The following is an 18,264-nucleotide window of genomic DNA, read 5'->3' as shown; positions in this document are numbered from 1 at the left end:
GATCTGGTTTGGAAGTGGAGCAGCCAGGACTTGAACTGGTGCCAATATGGATGCTGGCACCACAGGCAGTGGCTTTGCCCGTTACGCCATAGCATCAGCCCCAGAGACTGATAACTTCTGATTGGCTCCTGGCATCCCTGATGATCTCATTGTCCAATCAGGAGGCAGCCCAGGTGGGAAAATACTTGTTTGGCTTCGAGTTGACTGTGCGGTCCCCCAGAGCTGGGCTTGTGTCTGGACACCAGGGGTTACTTTTGAACGCTTCCTGGTGGCAGGCACAGCACCGATACCAGGGCTCCCACCTTGCAGGGATGGGGTGGTCACAGAGCACGACCCCGTCTCATCCATGCAAAACTGGGGCCGGACTGCGGGGAGGATCCCACACCCCTTGCCGGCGGAGGTCTGAGCGGGTCACAGCGGGTCACAGCAGGAGCAGGACGGTGACAACGCCAGGCAAAGGGCTGTGAGCCCCAGGAGGGCAGGAGGACTCGTGTGCTCACGGCACAGCCCTGTGCCCTGGGGCTGGGTCATTCCACCCTCCCAGGCGTCCCCACTTTACAGATGGGTAAAGCAAGCCGCAGGGAGGTGAAGGATTTATCCTGAGTGCCAGGGCTCCCAAGAGTGGCAGGGCCAGGGGACCTGTGAGGCCATGGTGGGCATGAGGAGCGCGGTGTCCATGTGTCGTGGAGGAGAGGCTGGGGCTCGGACCCCCCTTGCCAGCACCCGCTTTCCCGCCTCCCTGAACCGGTGGCTCAGCAGCAGGAGAGGATCGCGCAGGATCGCACAGTGAGACGGCAGCATGCCGACTGGAAACACCAGCGGGGGTCACACAAGGTGAGCGCCCAGAAAGTGAAGGCCCCCTCCCCCGAAACCATCCGACCCCCACCCCACCCACCGCCCACACCCAGGCCGCCTGCCCTGGCTGCAGCCCGCGGTGTTGGGCGCGGTGCCTGGCTGACGGGACAGGAGTTTCCTGGTGCCCACGGGTTTAAAATAGCTGAAGTGGTCACAGCTGTTGGCGGATTCAGGGCCGGAGGTCTCCCATGGCTCCCCTGGGGCCCGGAAGAGCCACGAGGCACCTCCTGGTGGCGTTGGTGGGGGGAACGCTGGGTCCACAGCCCGCCCAGCTCCTGTCCTTCGGCCCCTGCCAAGCCTGTGGCCAGAGGGCCGGTGGGTGAGAGGGCGGTCCTGAGCCGCCTCCTGCTGGGGTCTTTTCCTGGGGGCACAGAGTCGCTGGCCAGCGGGGAGAGAAGGGCGTGGCCTCTGACCTTGGAGGGGAGGCCCAGGGGTCAGGTCCCTAGCTGGGGACCTCTCTGGGCGTCTGTTTTTTCTTGCAGGGAGCGGCTAGCGGCACGCAGCCTGCACGGTTGGGCCGGGCCCAGAGCCGAGTCCTGAAGCTGGTGGTTACTTTCCGGGGGGTGCTGAGCCGGCTGCGGCCGGGTCATGTGCAGCGCGTAACTTGCGGGTAAGGTCACGGCGAAGCGTGGGATGGACGTGGGAATGTGGCGGCGGCACGCTGCGCGCTTTGAGGGATTCACTCAGCGCCTCTGGAGTCCTGGCCAGGAGCCGGGGGCCTGGGCTGTCGGTCCCCTGGGCAGCCCTTCTCTGCCTGGGGGACTCAGCTCTCCTTCCCGCCCCTCCCCGCACGGCCCCATGCCCTTGAGTGGGGTCTCTGGCCAGCGGGGAGGGAGGGGCTCTGGGCCAGGGGCTCTGATTCCACTCCTGCCTCAGCCCTTGGCCCCGCGAGGAGGGAGGGCAGGACTGGGGCACCATCTCCTTCCTCTGCTGGGTCCTGCTCCATCCGGGAGGCCTCGTCTACGCGGTCACGTACCTCACGTCTACACAGTCACACATTGCACAACCACATTCCAGCTGACAACAGACGGCACCTGCAACTCTGCTCCCGGGGGTGATTGTGGGGCAGCAACATTCCCATCACCTGGCCCCACGTCAGCCGGCTGCAGTGCGGTGGTGCCGTGAGAAGCCCCGCACAACCGGTCGGCACCAAGTCGAGGACACACGGTGATAACCAGTCACCGACAGTGTCACCCATCCACGGATTTGCCAGTTAGTGTGCACTCTGGATGGTTAGAAAAGGTGGCAGAAGCAGCCCCTTCTGTCTTGTGAGCCTTGCGTCTCTGCATTGCATCCGAGGCCGCACTGGCTGCGGGACCTGTGCCGTCTCAGGCCGTGTCCTGAAGGGCCGCGTGCAGATTCACGCACGGGTGCGTGTCCATGTGTCTGTCCACAGAGAGACCGCATTGGAGGGTGCAGGCTGCAGCCTCGCTGGCCTCACAGCCCGCAGGGCCCTGGGCCGGCTGGAGAGCGGGCGGAGCGGGGCAGACGGACATGAGTGTGAGATGGGCAGGCCGGAAACTGGGCCGGGCTCTCCCGCTGCGGTCCCGGAGGCGGTCCGCTTAGCAAACCCAGGGCTGCGTCCTTGAGGCCCTGAGCGCTCGCCAAAGACTCCCTGATGTTTTGAGAGGGGCTCTGCTTTCCTTGAAGCCCCCCTCCTGACTCAGCCGTTCATCGCAGTGGAGAAGCGCCGGCCCGGCACCACGCAGACCGTGCCCACGAGTGGGCCGCAGCTTGGATGCAGGGCCACCGCCACCTCCTGCCGCCCGAGCGAGAGGTCTGTGCTGGTCACGAGATGGTGATGGTGGCCTTGCTACCGCCCCAGGGCGAGTCCTGTTCCCACCTTCATTTCCTACTTCTCAGCCCAGCCCCGATCCTATCTCTCATGGTCAAGCCAGGCTGGAAACGGGAATCCTTCCCAAGCCACGCCCAGGAGCTGGGCTGCACTGTCCTGGCCCGGGGGCCATGGCCACCCAGGGCTCCAAGTCTGAAGCTGAATGCAAGCAGGTTTAGCAGGTACGAAGTGAAGACAGTAACTTAAAAAACATTGACTGCGTGTTGAGATGATAACATTTTGGATATATGAGTTAAATAAAAATATATTAAGGAGGCCAGCGCCGCGGCTCACTAGGCTAATCCTCCGCCTAGCGGCACTGGCACCTCGGGTTCTAGCCCCGGTCAGGGCGCCGGATTCTGTCCCGGTTGCCCCCTTTCAGTCCAGCTCTCTGCTGTGGCCCGGGAAGGCAGTGGAGGATGGCCCAAGTGCTTGGGCCCTGCACCCCATGGGAGACCAGGAGAAGCACCTGGCTCCTGGCTTCGGGATCAGCACGGTGCGCCGGCCGCAGTGCGCCGGCTGCAGCGGCCATTGTGGGGTGAACCAACAGAAAAGGAAGACCTTTCTCTCTGTCTCTCTCTCTCACTGTCCACTCTGCCTGAAAAAAAAATATATTAAGGAGTCGGCGCTGTGGTGCGGTGGGTTAAAGCCCTGGCCTGCCGTGCTGGCATCCCCTATGGGCGCCGGTTTGAGTCCCGGCTGCTCCACTTCCTATCCAGCTACCTGCTGATGCGCCTGGGAAAGCAGTGGAAGATGACCCAAGTGCTTGGGCTCCTGCACCCACATGGGAGACCTGGATGGAGCTCCTGACTCCTGAGTTTGGCTTGGCCCAGCCCGGGACGTTGTGGCCAACTGGGGAGTTAACCAGCAGATGGAAGACTGCTCTCTGTCTCTGTCTCTCTCCCCGCCTCTCTCCAAATGTGCCTTTCAAATAAATAAATAAATCTTAATATATATTAAAATTAATTTCATCTATTTTAGTTTGTAAAACATGTGGATCTGAGAAAATTTGAAGTCACAGGTGATGGAACAAGGACATAGCCTCAGCCATTGTCCCTCATTGCCCAAAGGAGACAAACTTTGGAACGTGTTCCTTGCCCTTGACACTCAGTTGGGTCTCACACCCTCTGGCCTTCATACCCAACCCTGTATTATTTTCCAGGTTCCCAAGGTCCCCGCCCAGTTCCTGGAATTCCTCTCCCTGCTGCCCTTTACCCCCACCCCAGCCCCAGCCCCAGCCCTCCTTAAAAAGGCCTGGACCTGGGGGTCAGGGCCTTCTGCCACGTGCGGGCAGTGGGTCACCCACCTCTGCGGATTGATTGTCTCTGGATGAATTCGGTCTGGCTGTAGATTTGTGCACTGCCTCCTCTCTATTCCGCGACTCTTCCTAACAACAGGTGATGTGTGCATTGCCAGTTTGGTTTTGTTTCAAATGGCAGGAGGTGATGGAGGGGTCGGAGTTCCCTTTACCAGGTTCCCCCCAAAGCCCCAAACTTAGAAACCTCTCATTCTGCTTCCCTGTTCTTTCCTGAGGGTTCTGCCTGAACAGCAGGTCTCATCACATGTGAGGTTCCTGCCTTCCCAGCGAGTGACTCAGAACACGGTCACCAGCCGTTCCGAAGGCCACGTCTGCCCTCACCCACGCAGCTTGCCCCAGACCCCCGCCCCGGAAGTCAGACTGCTGACCCCTTGCTCAACTGCCTACGGTCAGCTTTCTCTCTGCCGAAGGCTGCAGCGTTTGGCCTCGTGGGTGCGGGCAGTGGACTCATGTTGGATCGGTAACGCTGCTCGGGCCTCCGAGCTTTAGCTGAGGATAGTGTGGCCACCTGGCCCGTGAATGTCTCTTCTGGGTTGAGCCTGGAGCTTGGCACAGTTGATCAATACCTTGGAGAAGAGCAGAACCGTGCTGGTGGGGTCCCAGTGGGGTCTCCAGCAAGTAACACAAAGAAAAAGTGGCAGAGCTGGTGACCACCAGGTGGCGCCAGATCCCCATTTTAGAGCCAGGCTGAGCGTGGCAGGTGCCGCGGCAAAGGCATCCGAGGACCCTGGAGAAAACACACGCAGTCGAGGCTCCCCCGAGACAGGAATTCAGTATACAGGACGGGGCCTTAACAGCCCAAACGCCTGCCCCCTACTTCATTTTAAAACCCGTCAGTTGCTTTGGTAATAATAATAAAAACTTTCTCAAGCACTTAAATTGCCCTTAGAAATCTGGTAACTTACACCCATAAAATATGGAAATTTGAATTCTCACAAGTGTTTTGATGTTGCTGACAAACTTAATAAGATCTCAGCTTAAAAATCACAAGTCTAGGGGCTGGCGCTGTGGTGTAGCAGGTAAGGCCGCTGCCTGCAGTGCTGGCATCCTGTATGGGCGCCGGTTCGAGACCCGGCTGCTCCACTTCCAATTCAGCTCCCTGCTATGGCCTGGGAAGGCAGTAGAGGATGGCCCAAGTCCTTGGGTCCCTGCATTCGTGTGGGAGACCCGGAAGAAGCTCCTGGTTTCAGATCGGTGCAGCTCCAGCTGATGCAGCCATCTGGGGAATGAACCAGAGGATGGGAGACCTCTCTCTCTCTCTGCTTCTCCTTCTCTCTCTGTGTAACTCTGACTTTCAAGTAAATAAATAAATCTTTTTAAAAAATCACAAGTCTAAATCAATCAATGATTTGCTTATAGATTTTCTTTATTTTTAAAAAAGATTTATTTATTTATTTGAAAGGCAGACTTACAGAGAGGAAGAGAGAGAGAAAGACAGAGAGAGAGAGAGGTTGGTTTTCCATTCTCTGGTTCACTCCCCAGATGACCCCAACAGCCAGAGCTGGGATGATCTGAAGCCAGGAGCCAGGAGCTTCTTCCAGGTCACATCCTCTACTGCTTTCCCAGGCCACAGCAGAGAGCTGGATTGGAAGAGGAGCAGCCAGGACTCGAACTGGCACCCATATAGGATGCTGGCACTGCAGGCAGAGGTTTGTGCCACAGCGCCAGCACCTGCCAAGTTTTCTTCTCGGGGCTGTGAGACCTGGCTGGGTTTTACCCCAAGGAAGTACAATCTGGGGGCATTTCTTAGGCTGCTGTCCTGGGGTCTTGCGATGCTGGGTTGGAGCCAGTGGGGGGCCCTGCCCTGAAGCGCTGAGATGTAAGGTTCCGAGGTCACGCGGTGCCCCCACCCCCACCCCCAGCAGCAGAACGTGTCGCCGAGTCCCATGGGGCCCCACTTGTACCCTGCCCGGTGTCTGCTCTGGGGGCCAAGAGAGAACCCAGTGTCATAGCACCTACTGTGTGCAGGGCTCTGAGCCACCGGCATCAGACAGGTTAATTAATCAAGTCCTCCCAGGGACCTGGGTTTTTTGGGTTATAACATGTGAAATTGCCATTTTTATAGATCAAAAAACAGTCCAAGTTGGCTTGAATCAGCCTATGTTATTATCCTTGTTGATCTGAAAATATTCCACCCCCCAAGATAGGGCCCCTGGTGCATTGAATATTCCAAGTTGAAGGCATTTGAGCCCCCACAGCCAAGGGAGGGGCTCTCTGACCTTGAACGGGGTCATCAGAGCCTCACGGGGGCGGTGCCCTCCCTGCCCCCAGAGGATGGCAGCATCCTTACCTCCCAAGGCAGGGGGCCACCGAGGGGAGCCGGCAACGCCCGCAGCCCACATGGGCGCCGCTTCGAGTCCCTGCTGCTCCACTCCAAACCAGCTTCCCTTGCTGGGGAGGCAGCGGAAGATGGCCCAAATGCTTGGGCCCCTGCACCCACGTGGGAGACCTGGATGGAGCTCCAGGCTCCTGGCTTTGCCCTGGCCTAGCCCTGGCTAGTGTGGCTATTTGGGTGGTGGAGCAGGGGACAAGAGGTCTCTCTCTCTCTCTCTCTCCGCCTCTCTACCTTTCAGACAGTGGCTTTATAAGAAAAGGGAGATCCGACAGACACACATGCATACACGCACACATGTCCTACACCCATGTACACATGCTAACACACACGTAATGCGCACACATACACACACACACACACACCACACACCACATACACATATGCACACACACAGAGGCGTCCCCTCTCTCTTGCCGTGGTCCTGTGCAGCCCCTTGCCCTCGGGCCTGCAGAACCCAGAGCCGGAAGAAGCCTCCCAGTGGGCGGTGCTGTGTGTGAGCCACAGAAAATGGACCCCGTTAGCCCCTCCCATCTGTGCTTTCGCCTTTGCCCACGCTCCCCACTCCTCCCCGGGTGCAGCCCGAGAGCACTCGGGTTTAGCATTCTGGGGCCTCATTCCCTCGTGAAGGCTCTCACGTCTCAGAAATCCTGAGCAAAGCGTCTGTCTGCGTCTGTCTCCTGTGACGGGAGGACGCACAAGGGTGGAAGGAAGAGGTCTTTGGTTCCGCTCCACTGAGCTATAGAGGAGGAAGCAGGATCAGAGAGGGGAAGTGCCTTGCTCAAGGTCACACAGCCAACACGTAGCAGAGCTGGAATTGAGACAGAGCCATTGGGCTCCGTCATGCTTTCAGAAATCAAGCGCTTAGCACAGTACCAGGAAAACAGTGAGCGCTCAATAAATGCACAGACCCTTTTCTTGCTGGTTTTCCTTGACTTCCCTCAGAGCAGAGATCTTAGCCACCCCCCCCCCGCAGACTAGATGACAGACGCCCCCCCCCATTCCTGTCCCGCCCCGCCCCGCCCCTGCCACTCCACCTCGCCCACACTGGCCTTCATCTGTGGCAGAAGTAACCGTCCTCCTTCAGGGAGTGGTCCCGGGGGCCCCTCCGGGCCAGGTGCACCCGTTCTCTGGTTCCGCACCGCCTTGCACTCACACCTGGCAGCCAGGTGTGCTCACAGCCGGGTGTGAATTTCTAGCTGGCTCTGCAGTCAGGTGTCCGGGTCCTGGTTCTGGCTCTGTCGCTGTCCCCCCAGGCGCATTAGCTGGATGAGAAGGGGAGCAGCCGGGACTCAAACCAGCACTCTGACGTGGGATGCCCGTGTCAAGTGGTGGCTTAACCCGCTGCGCCGGCCCCTAAGGAAGTGATTTTGGGTTGGCAGCCATGAGAGGAGTTTCAGAGGAACCCTGGGGGGCGAGGGGTGGCCTGTTCCCGCCCCCCCCCCACTCATTCTCTGACACTGGCTGTCCCCTTGCCATGGCAGACCCAGAGTGCCCTGGGATCCTGAGCCCCTCCTGTGGGTCAGGGCCCGGGCGAGCCTGTCCTGGGGTCCTCGGCTGTTTCCCTTGACAACGCTTCTGGCAGGGCTGAGCTGTGAGGCTCCAGGTGGTTTGCAGGCTTGGGTTGGATGTGTGACCTGGGAGCTGTGACCGTGGCTCAGGGGCAGGAGGCTGGCTGGTGCAGGTGGCAGTGGGGGAGGGGAGGAGAGAAGGGAAGGGCGGGGGGGGGTGCAGAGGAGGACATGTGGGCCAGGTCAGGATGGGACCGGCTCTGGGAGTCTCCAGGGAGTGAGCAGTGCGCGTGGATGGGAAACAGGACTGATTGTGGAGCGCCCGGGTATCAGCCAGGGGGCCACGGGCCAAGGTGCTGCCGCCAGCGCGCTCCCAGGGCTGGACCCTCAGACAGGAACCGGCACGGAGAGGGAGGCTCCGGGGACTCACGCCCAGGGAAGAGGCGCATTCCCGACATCTAGACGGCTCCTTCCACACGAGCACCCGGACGCTGCGTTGGGCTAAGGACCTGCACTGCTCCCAGCCCACGTTCAACAATTCCACCATTTTAACCGTTCCCATGGTTTTTACCAATTCAGCACCCCGAGAGTAGCTAACCCCACATTCGAAGGGCCGAAGTTTCTGCCTTATTCTTTCCCATCCTAAGCGTCTCCGAAAAGGCGAAGAAGAACTTTGAAGCTCGCAGGTGCAGGTGTGGCGGTCGCCACCTGCCCAGGTGCCTCTGCGCCTGGCATCCTGTAATTTGCAGATTCCGTGATTAACCTCAGGAAGGCGCTGTGTGTGTGGGTGGGGAAGGCAGGACAGGTCCCCCCGCCCCCCGTGTCAACTTCCCGAGGGCTGGGTGCAGAAGAGGCATCAGGAAATAGTTCCAGGATGACCGAATGTTTGGGCAAGAGAGAACAGAGATGGCTGGGGGTGCGGGTGGGGGCCGGGGGCGGTCCTGGCCAGGTGCAGCCCTGGGATGGGCCAAGTTCAGAGGAAACGGTCGAGGGCACGCACAGGGAGGCCCACCCACGGCTGAGATGAAAGCCCGGGCATCGGAAGCGTGACCTTGCCGGCGCGGCTGAGCGGGATCTCTGATGTGGCCCCGCGGCTGCCGGAAGCCAGGAGGCAGCACGACTGGGGGTGGCCGACTGGTGGCTTTTTTTTTTTTAAATAAATTAATTGTGTTTACTTGGAAACAACCAGAATGTCAACACAGCAGCTGCCACTTGTGTGTGTGACTACAGTGTGGGACTCACTTAGCAACAGACCTCATCGACGCCGCAGCAGAGACACTGAAGGGGGAGAACCCACCACCCACCGTCCGCACGGATGGCCGGGTTTGCGCTGAGCAGAAAGAAGCCACTGTGCACTTCTGTGCCGGTTCACGCCCCACGCTCTGCCAGGCAGGGTCGGTGGCTGCAAACACACACAGACCCGCTCCGTGCTGTGTTGACTGCACAAAAAGACACTGGACAGTTGAAAACCAAACGGACACAGCCTGACATTGCCATTTTTTTCTTTAAAAGGAGTGGGTCGGGGCCGGCACTGTGGCACAGTAGGCTAAGCCTCTGCCTGCAGTCCCAGCATCCCGTATGGGCGCTGGTTCGAGACCCGGCTGCTCTACTTCCGATCCAGCTCTCTGCTGTGGCCTGGGAAAGCAGTGGAAGATGGCCCGAGTGCTTGGGCCCCTGCACCCATGTGGGAGACCCAGAAGAAGCTCCTGGCTCCTGGCTTTGACCTGTTCCAGCCCAGCCGTTCTGGCTATTTGGGGGACTGGAACTTCGAACGGAAGATCTCTCTGTTTCTCCTTCTCTCTCTGTAACTCTGCTTTTCAAATAAATAAAACAAATCTACAAAAAATTTCTTCCCTCGTGAGCTGACTCCAAAACATCACGTTTCTTGATCGCTGGGCCAGCGGCTTCCTGGGAGAATTGACACGGGCACATTGGCCTTAGGCCCAGTGGTTCCCGGGGAGCTCTCGCTGCCTCCCTGGTGCGGCGGGGGTGGGCAGGACTCAGGCCACCTCGGAGGGGAGCCCCGCTCCGTGCCTCTGGCCGGTTCCCTGTGGACCGTGGCAGCTTTCTGAGAGAGCAGGGGCAGGATGGGGTTTTATGGCTGCACCCCAAAGAGGAGCCCCCTCCGCCAGCCGCACCGTGGGCTGTGGGGGCAGAGGGCTCCCTGGCCGACTGTGGGTGTCTCTGTTCCGGTGCCACTGTGGGGTCAGGGGTGACAGTCCCTGTGGGTGGTCCCGAATTGGGGACCTCACAGGCGGGCTCAAGATGGACACTCAGAGCCCAGCAGGTGCCAGGCGGCTCTGGATGTGGCTGGGGGTGGGGTGGGGGGACGGGCCAGAGCGGGCTGGAGGAGTCGCTGCCGCGATAGCTCTCACCCCCGTCACTGTAGACCCAGAATTCCACCTTCAGCCTTCCCGTCCCCCAGACCGCGCCCTGTGGCCCAGCTTCCCGACGTTTCCACGTCCATGTCCTACCTGGATCATCAGTCCCCTAATGTTTCCTAACGTCAGTGCATCTGTTCTGAGACTCGTGGCTAAGATGGAAACTCTGGGTCACTGCTCTCAATGAAAGCCAACGTCACTTCCCTAAGTAGGTTTCTATAAAATGCACACAGGGCAAGTGCAGGCACTTTTAGAGAAATCAGGCAGCGATTCTGAGCCTGAGGTCTGATCTTTCCTCTGCTGGAGAGGAGACCGGCCCGCGGTAGGACTACACACAGAGCAGGCCCAGGCTTCCACCAGGGGGCGCTCAGACGCAAGGGACCTGCCACAGGCAGGGCTCACACACAGGGCCAGTGATGCAGTTTAACGCTGGGTCCACCGCCCCGGGCCCCCTAAAGCCCATGGAGTGACACTAGCTTCACGTTTTTCGCTTTTTAGAGAGTCATTTATTTATTTGAAAGGCAGAGTTAGAGAGAGAGCAAGATCTTCCATCCACTGGTTCACTCCTCAGATGGCCACAGGAGCCAGGGCTGGGCCAGGCTAAAGCCAGGAGCCAGAAACTCTATCCGGGTTTCTGACATGGGTGGCAGGGACCCAAGCACTTGAGCCGTCTTCTGTTACCTTCCTGGCTGCATTAGCAGGAAGCCAGATCAGAAGTGGAGCAGCCGGGACTCCAGCCCGGTTCTCTGGTAAGGGCTGTGGCGTTGTAGGCATCGGCTGCACCTGCTGCACCACAGTGCCGGCCGCTAGCCGTGTTTCTGACACGCTGAGGAGCCATGATTAAGACTCACCGGGGCTGGGTCGCTCTGAACATGCTGGCTGAGCTGGAAGCCTCAGGGTGAAAGACTGGATTGGAGCTGTTTGGAGGGAGGGAGGCGGCGTGATGGGTGCCAGGGGGATCACGGGGCAAAGGGGCTGATGGAAGACCTGGGGGGAGGGGGGAGAGGGGCCTCCGCCATCGGGGAAGCCGCTTTCATGGCAAGTGGACGCAGCCTGCCCTGTGCTCACGTCCCGGGGAAGGACGCGACCTGGGTCCTCCAGGTGCCGGCTGCGGATGCACCCCGGGGAAGGGACTGGGTACAGGGCACTGGGTTTTCCTCTTTGGCAACCCCAGGAGGCCAATGCTCAGGCCATGCACACTGCACTCCCTCAGTGACAGGGGCAGGGGCCTGGCTTTTCCCACAGGGGCTTCCTCTTGCCCTTGAGCCATGGGGAATTTCATGTCAGAGTTAGAGAGAGAGAGAGAGAGAGAGAGAGAGAGAGAGAAGGAGAGAGAGAGAGAAGGAGAGAGAGAGAGAGATCCTCCATCCACTGGTTCACTCTCCAAATGGCCAAAATAGCCAGGCCGAAGCCAGGAACCTGCCAGGCCTCCCACATGGGTGCAGGGGCCCAAGCACTTGAGCCTTGCCTGCTGCTTCCCTGGTGCACATTAGCAGGGAGCTGGCCTGCAAGGGGGCAGCCGAGGCGCTTTGACACCAGATGAGGGCATCCTGAGCCACGGCTTAACTGCTGTGCCACGAAGCCCACCATTTCATTCCATTTTCCGTGAACAAAATTGAAGTCCCTGGAAGTGGTTCAAAAAGTCCATGAGAAATGGAATGAAAAGATGATGTACATTTTCCACGTACCCCCCCCCCCCCGGTAGATGGAGTTTTCTAGTAAAATGGGATCAGGACTGGCACTGTCGCGCAGTGGGCTAAGCCTCTGCCTGTGGCGCCGGCTTCCCATTTGGGTGCTGGTTTGTGTCCCGGCTGCGCCTCTTCTGATACAGTTCCCTGCTTATGGCCTGGGAAAGCAGTAGAAGATGGCCCAAGTCCTTGGGGCCCTGCACCCACGTGGGAGACTTGCAGGAAGCTCCTGGCTCCTGGCTTTGGATCGGCGCAGCTCCAGCTGTTGTGGTCATTTGGGGAGTGAATCAGCGGATGGAAGACCTCTCTCTACCTCTGCCTCTCCCTCTCTCAGTCTGTAACTCTGCCTCTCAAATAAACGAATAAAATCTTTTTTTTAAAAAAATGGGATCCCACTAGTATCATATCTTTCATTCTGCAACTTGCTCTTGTTGGCTGCCATTACTCGCGGTCAGCACTACGTGCTGGACACAGGGCTGGGCTCTGGAGTGAGGGCAAAGAGCAAGTCACGAACGGTAACTGCTGACCCAGCGCTCACGCTGCAGAGAGAGACGGCAGAGCAGTCAGCCACGGTGTAGTGAAATAATAACAGGCTGCGCCGCGCATGGGGCCCGGACGGGCAGGATGTGGCCGCAGAGGACGGGGAGGCCCGCTGCCCGTGGGCGGCCCCCGGGGGCTCCCAGGAAGAGGTGACACTGGGGGGAGCCCCAACCAAGGGGACAGGGATGCAGCTGGGGGAGCCGAGAGTCAGTCCTGCAGGCAGAGGGGGGGAGAGAGGCAGGAGCACTCCTGCCCAGGCGACTCCCACCCGGCTCCAGCCCCCGGGCAGTGCAGGCGCAGGGCCATCCTGGGAAATCCCCTGCCTCAGCAAATGTCAAGGTCGTGATGAAATACAGGACACAAGGCTGCCCCAGCCCAGGAGCAGCCAGGGAGTCACGGGGCCCGGGCGCACCCACGCGCTCGGCTTTTCCTTTGCTCGGGCGCACAGTATGCTGGCGGCGGGGGGATCCCAGCAAGAGCCACGAGTGGGTGACGGTGGCACGCCGGCGATTTTGGTCATTGTACTCTGAGTATTCCGAATGCCTAGGAGACGGCCAAGGACGTCACGACTGAGCTAAACACTAAGTGGTCTGGATACGTGTGAGATACGTGCAAGGGATCTGTGTAAGCTATAGACACACACACACACACACACCACACACACACACACACACACACACACACGGAGCGAGGGAGGAAGGTGGGGGAGGGGAGGACACATGATACCGTAGGCAGGTGTTGCTGTAGGTGGATTAAGGGGGCCTGGACAAAGGGTGATGGGAATGACTGAGAAAGGAGTACGGTGGTGACACAGAGGCCATAACAGGAGAGATGGCATCCACCAAAGGAAGGGGGGGTGGCACTCTGCTGGGACGATGCCAGCCAGTGTCACGGTGAAAATCCCACCAGACGCCCGTGACTCCCGAGTGGAGACCCCCTTAGCCCTGACTGCACCTCCGCACCCCAGTCCCACCACGCGCCTGCCGGTCCCCCAGAGCCCCTTGTCTGGTCAGTGGTTCTCAAACCCAACTTGTTCAAAAGAAAGAGAGAAAGAAATCATGGCTTTGGCTAAGTTCCCTACTCTGGACCTCAGTTTCTTCATCTGGAAAATGGGGCTGGCCACAGGACCAACCTCACGACCCGTCGTGAGGGTTGTAGGAGAGTTCTCATACAGGGCAGGGTTTGGCAGAGTTGAGAGAGTTCCTGGGTTGTGCAATGAGGGGTGTGCGTGGGCGCCGCTGGTGTCTGGGGGTGAGGCAGAGGCCAGGGATGCGACTAAATAAATGTCCTGAAATGTGCCGGACGGCCCCATAACCGAGACTTATCCCAAGTGCCAAGAGTGCCAAGACTGCGAACTCCCCAGTGCGAGGCACGCCAGGCGGAGCCGCAGAGCTCGATAAATGTGAGTGTGACTTAGTGTAAAACTGCTCTCCAAACAAGCTCCGACCCCCTTCAGCCATTTTTCCCCTCTGAGAAGTCCCGCCCTCCACCCTGATGGGCCCTCGGTCATCTCTCCGGAGTTGCAGGAAGTCGGCTTCCAGACCTCGCTCGGACACCCAAACCTGCAGCCACTCGAGTGCTGGCTCAGCGCCCCACCACTACAGCTGAGCCCTCGGCCCCGGGCTACCACACAAAGGAGGGGCCCTGACTCTGGCTGACAGTTTTGGAGGTTCACAGTCCAAGGTCGGGCAGCCATGCTGGTCTGGAATCTGAAGAGGGTGGTGGGCTGTGTGGCAGGTGCAGAAGGGCCCCACAGTGAGCTGGGAAGCAGAGAGAGCCGCTGCCACCAACCGGGTGTCAGAGCCAATCCTCTCCTAGAGCTACCTTCCAAGGGACACACCCCCCTGACCGCCCACTAGGCCCCGCCCACTAGGCCCCGCCTCCAGGCACCAGGTGTGCCTCCTTTCCACTCTCCTAGCACCAGTGACCTGTGACTTTGGGACTGACGCCTGCCAAATCCTGTCCCAGCCACCGCGAGTCCCTAACGCGGAGTGGTGCAGAACTTGAAGAATGTGTCTCCTGCACACCGTCCTCATCCGCCCCCGGGCCGGTGCAGGCTTCTCCCACCCATCCACCGCTTCTGCTCTGGCTCCACCACGCTCTCTCCACGCAGGGCGCCGTGCGATTGATGTGCCCGACGGAGAGTTGTGTAACCAGCCCTCGCCACTGGCCTGCCTCCACCTCCCCTCCCTCCCTCCCTGGCTCACCAAGCCCTGCCTCGCCCCTCCTGGACGCCCCACTTCGCTGCTTGCCCAAGTCTCTTGAGCCCCCGTGCCGGCTCTGGGCTTCTGGGAGGGTCGCAGCTCCTTCTGCAGAGTGAGGGGCGTGCGTGCTCCCTCTTCAGATCGCTCGGCCAGGATGGGGCCCTCGGCTCGTTCCCTGTGCGCGACAGCGTCTGCCATCCAGTGCCTGCCGCGGGACGGTGTGGAGTTGGTTCATCATGTGCTTTGCGTCTTCCCTCCCCTACTTTTCTTTCTTTTTTTAAAAAAATTTATTTGACAGGCAGAGTGGACAGTGAGAGAGAGAGACAGAGAGAAAGGTCTTCCTTCCGTTGGTTCACCCCCTCAATGGCCGCCGCAGCCGGAGCTATGCCGATCTGAAGCCAGGAGCCAGGTGATTCTCCTGGTCTCCCATGCGGGTGCAGGGCCCAAGCACCTGGGCCATCCTCCACTGCACTCCCTCCCGGGCCACAGCAGAGAGCTGGACTGGAGGATGGGATGTGGGCGCCACAGGAGGAGGATTAACCACGTGAGCCACGGCGCCGGCCCCCTCCCCTACTTTTCTACTAAGCCGCTTCTCTTGGTTGTTCGTAAGGGCTCCTTGTTGGTCGAGGGCATTAACATTTTGCCCTTTCCTTTCTTAAAAGGCGCCCGCTGAAAGGCATGGTGCGGCGTGCTGACCGTGACAGCGGGAGCTGTCCGCCTGGATTAACTGGTCTGGCCTTGGAATAGGAACAGTGAAAACCATTACCGGGCACTTAGGGCTGGGCATCTGGATGCAGATTCTGAGGGCGCGGCCAGCTCGCCCCACAAAGTCCTGAGCTCCTGACTCAGCGGGGGCACAGCAGGTGGCCCTCCCCAGGTCTCCTTGCCAGAGCAGAGCCGGCTGCAGATGGGCTGTGATGGCATCAGTCTCTGGCTCATCAGCGCAGGCTTTTTCTATTATTATTATTTTTTAAATCTTATCTATTTGAAAGCTACAGTTCTGGGTGGTTGGGGGTAGAGAGAGAGGTCTTCCATCCACAGATTCACAACCCAAATGGCCGAAATGGCCGGAGCTGGGCTAATCTCAAGCCAGGAGCCAGGAGCTTCTTCCGGGTTTCCCATGTGGGTGCAGGGGCCCAAGGACTCGGGCCATCCTCTACTGCTTTCCCAGGCCATAGCAGAGAGCTGGATCGGAAGTGGAGGAGCTGGGGCTCGAACTGGTGTCCATATGGGATGCTGGCACTGCAGACAGCGGCTTTACCCGCTACACCACAGTGGGTAAAAAGACTCAGGCTTTTTAAACTTTCTAGTCGGCAGTGTTTGGGGTGGGGGCGACAGGTCCATAGATGCTTAGCGAGTTCCCTCTCTGTGCCAGGGCTGTGAGGGCCCCGAGGGAACGAGACACGATTCCACCCACAGGGAGCTGACAGTCCAGAGAGGGAGCAAGGCAGAAACACACACCCCTCTCGTGGCCTGGGAAGTAACCGCGTGTGCACAAACGCGGCCGTCGGACCGAGCGGAAGCGGCTGCCTCCCAGGGGAGAGGGCATCCCGCGGGTGTGAGGGAACGTGTAGGAGCTCACCAGACAGGCAAGGGGGCAGAAGAGCCACACAGACAACGGTGGCACACGAAAGGCCAGGAGGCCCCCGCGATGGATACGGGGCGGACCCGATTCTGTGCGGTGCTTGTCCTGACGCCTTCAAGACTGCAATTCTTTTTTCTTTTCCCAGCTTTGGCCTGAGCTGGCGCAGTCTTGGTGGGGAGGTGGCTGCTGTGTGGTTGCAGCCGTGCTGGGCCTCCTTGGCCAGGGCTGGAAAGCAGCTCACGCCCTCTGTGTTGGCCCAGCAGGTGTGACCCTCACTGGGGGGGAAGAGGCTTTCCAGGAGCAGAGAAATCCCAGGCTGGGGGCCTGGGGGAATCGTAGGCTGATGGGTGGAGGGGCAGACCCAGGACGACCTTAGTCCAGGGAGGACCAGATGTTTCATCTTCCCGGGCACCTCTGCCCAGGGTCGTTGGTGGCTGCTGCTATTAAAGTATCGAGGCTGAGACGTGTGCTAGCAGGGAAGTGTGCTGTGATCGACTAGCAATGCCTGCCACAGGTGCCGCAGGGAGAGAAGGGGTCCGTACGCTGTCTCTGCTGTCCTGACCTAGTCCCTCTACAGGTGGGTGAGAGTGGAAGTGCCTTATCCCAATGCCATCTCCAGTCCCAGCGAGGCATCTGTCACAGAGCGTCAGGATCAGTCTGTGGAACCGAGTTGCCGGGTTCTCCGAGGTTTACGTTTTCTCTGTTAAAACTGGACGATGTGCACACGCATCCAGACATCACGTGGTACTCCATCAATTCGTAGAGTGTTTCCATGTCGACACAATGACATAAAAAACTGGACAAACGGCCGCGGGGTGCACGAACTTTGCAGAGGAGCAGCTTAGCGGCAGCTGGGGGTCAGAGCGGTGCCTCCTGCTGCTGGGCAGAGCCCGAGGCACCCGGCTGAGGAGTGCTGAGGCCATTCCCCAAGAGACCCCTTCCCGGATGGTAAAGAAAACAGCAGCGTTTCAGCACCTGCAGTCCGAAAGCCCTGGGCAGACTCGAGTTCAACCCGGCTGCAGAGTGGCTGGCTGCAGAGTGGCTGCGACCTGGGCACCGGGCGATCGCTCAGACCCTCGGGGTCCCTGGAGTGTCGTCCCCTGGGAAGCCAGGATAGGGCAGCCCCCGGCTCCCAGACGCCATGAAACACGCAACGCCAGCCCTGTGGTTGACCTGGAAAACAGTGTTCATTTTGCAAAGTGAACCCCCAAAAAGAACTAAAGACACGGGGCTGCATTGGCGGCGGCGACTCCCCCGGCGCGGGCGGGGTTACTTCCAGCACACCCCACCGCTCTCTCCTCCCGCCTTGTTCAGTTCAACCTAGAGCTCTGGGCCAGACTCATTCGTTCATTCATTCATTCATCTGGGCGCCAGCGCGCGCGTCCAGTGCAGGTGGGGAGGGGCACTGAGGGTGGGCAGGCTGCGCAGGGATGTCCGGCTCTGCTGGCCCTCCTGGGGGACCTCAGTCTCCCCATCTGTAACATGGGGGCGCGGCCTGGACCACGGCTCCCTGGGAGGGGGGCCCTTCCCACCCCTGCGCCGGGGGGGGGGGGTAGGGAGGTGGGGAGAGGCGCCCCGCATGGCCCGAGCGGGGCGCAACAGGCGCGCCTGGCCGATCCCTGACCCGTGACAGCCCGGCCCGGCCCGGGAGTGAGCCGGCAGCCGGGGCTTAACGAGGTATTAGCGAGGATTACCGCGGGCGGCGAGCGCATTACTGACTAATCCCCGAGCTCTTGCCGTGGCCGCGGCCCGGAGCGCCCGACCGACCCCGGGGGCGGGGCGGCACGCTGCTCCAATCACAGACAGAGTCTCAAGCCCACCGCCCGGAGCGGAAGAGAGGCCGGAGCCCATTGGCCGACGGCGGCGCAGGGGCCACGCGCGAGCCCGAGGCTGCAGGTGCGCTCCGCCGGCCGCTGCGTCTCCTCCGAGAAGCCCGCGCTTGCCAGAGCGAGGCTCGCGGCCCAGTGGGGACGCCCGCTCGGTCCGCGGTCGCAGGCGCCTTGGGCTCTGGGTTCA

The 18,264-nt window shown here is 60.0% G+C and overlaps 1 long non-coding RNA gene across 1 annotated transcript; it reads left to right on the top strand.

Moving 5' to 3' along the window:
• Positions 1-561: 561 nt before the first annotated feature.
• LOC103346527 (uncharacterized) lies at positions 562-3,651 on the top strand. Its single transcript, XR_016210312.1, has 6 exons — positions 562-565; positions 647-1,170; positions 1,338-1,465; positions 2,506-2,632; positions 2,719-2,871; positions 3,409-3,651. It is a non-coding gene; the product is annotated as an uncharacterized LOC103346527 (long non-coding RNA).
• The last annotated feature ends 14,613 nt before the right edge of the window (positions 3,652-18,264 follow it).

The sequence above is a fragment of the Oryctolagus cuniculus genome, chromosome 7, assembly GCF_051225735.1.
Source record: "Oryctolagus cuniculus isolate XC-2025 breed Fujian yellow rabbit chromosome 7, ASM5122573v1, whole genome shotgun sequence".
Taxonomy (NCBI): Eukaryota; Metazoa; Chordata; class Mammalia; order Lagomorpha; family Leporidae; genus Oryctolagus; species Oryctolagus cuniculus.
Note: the sequence above shows the minus strand (reverse complement) of the source record. Positions and strands in the feature narration are given on the sequence as shown.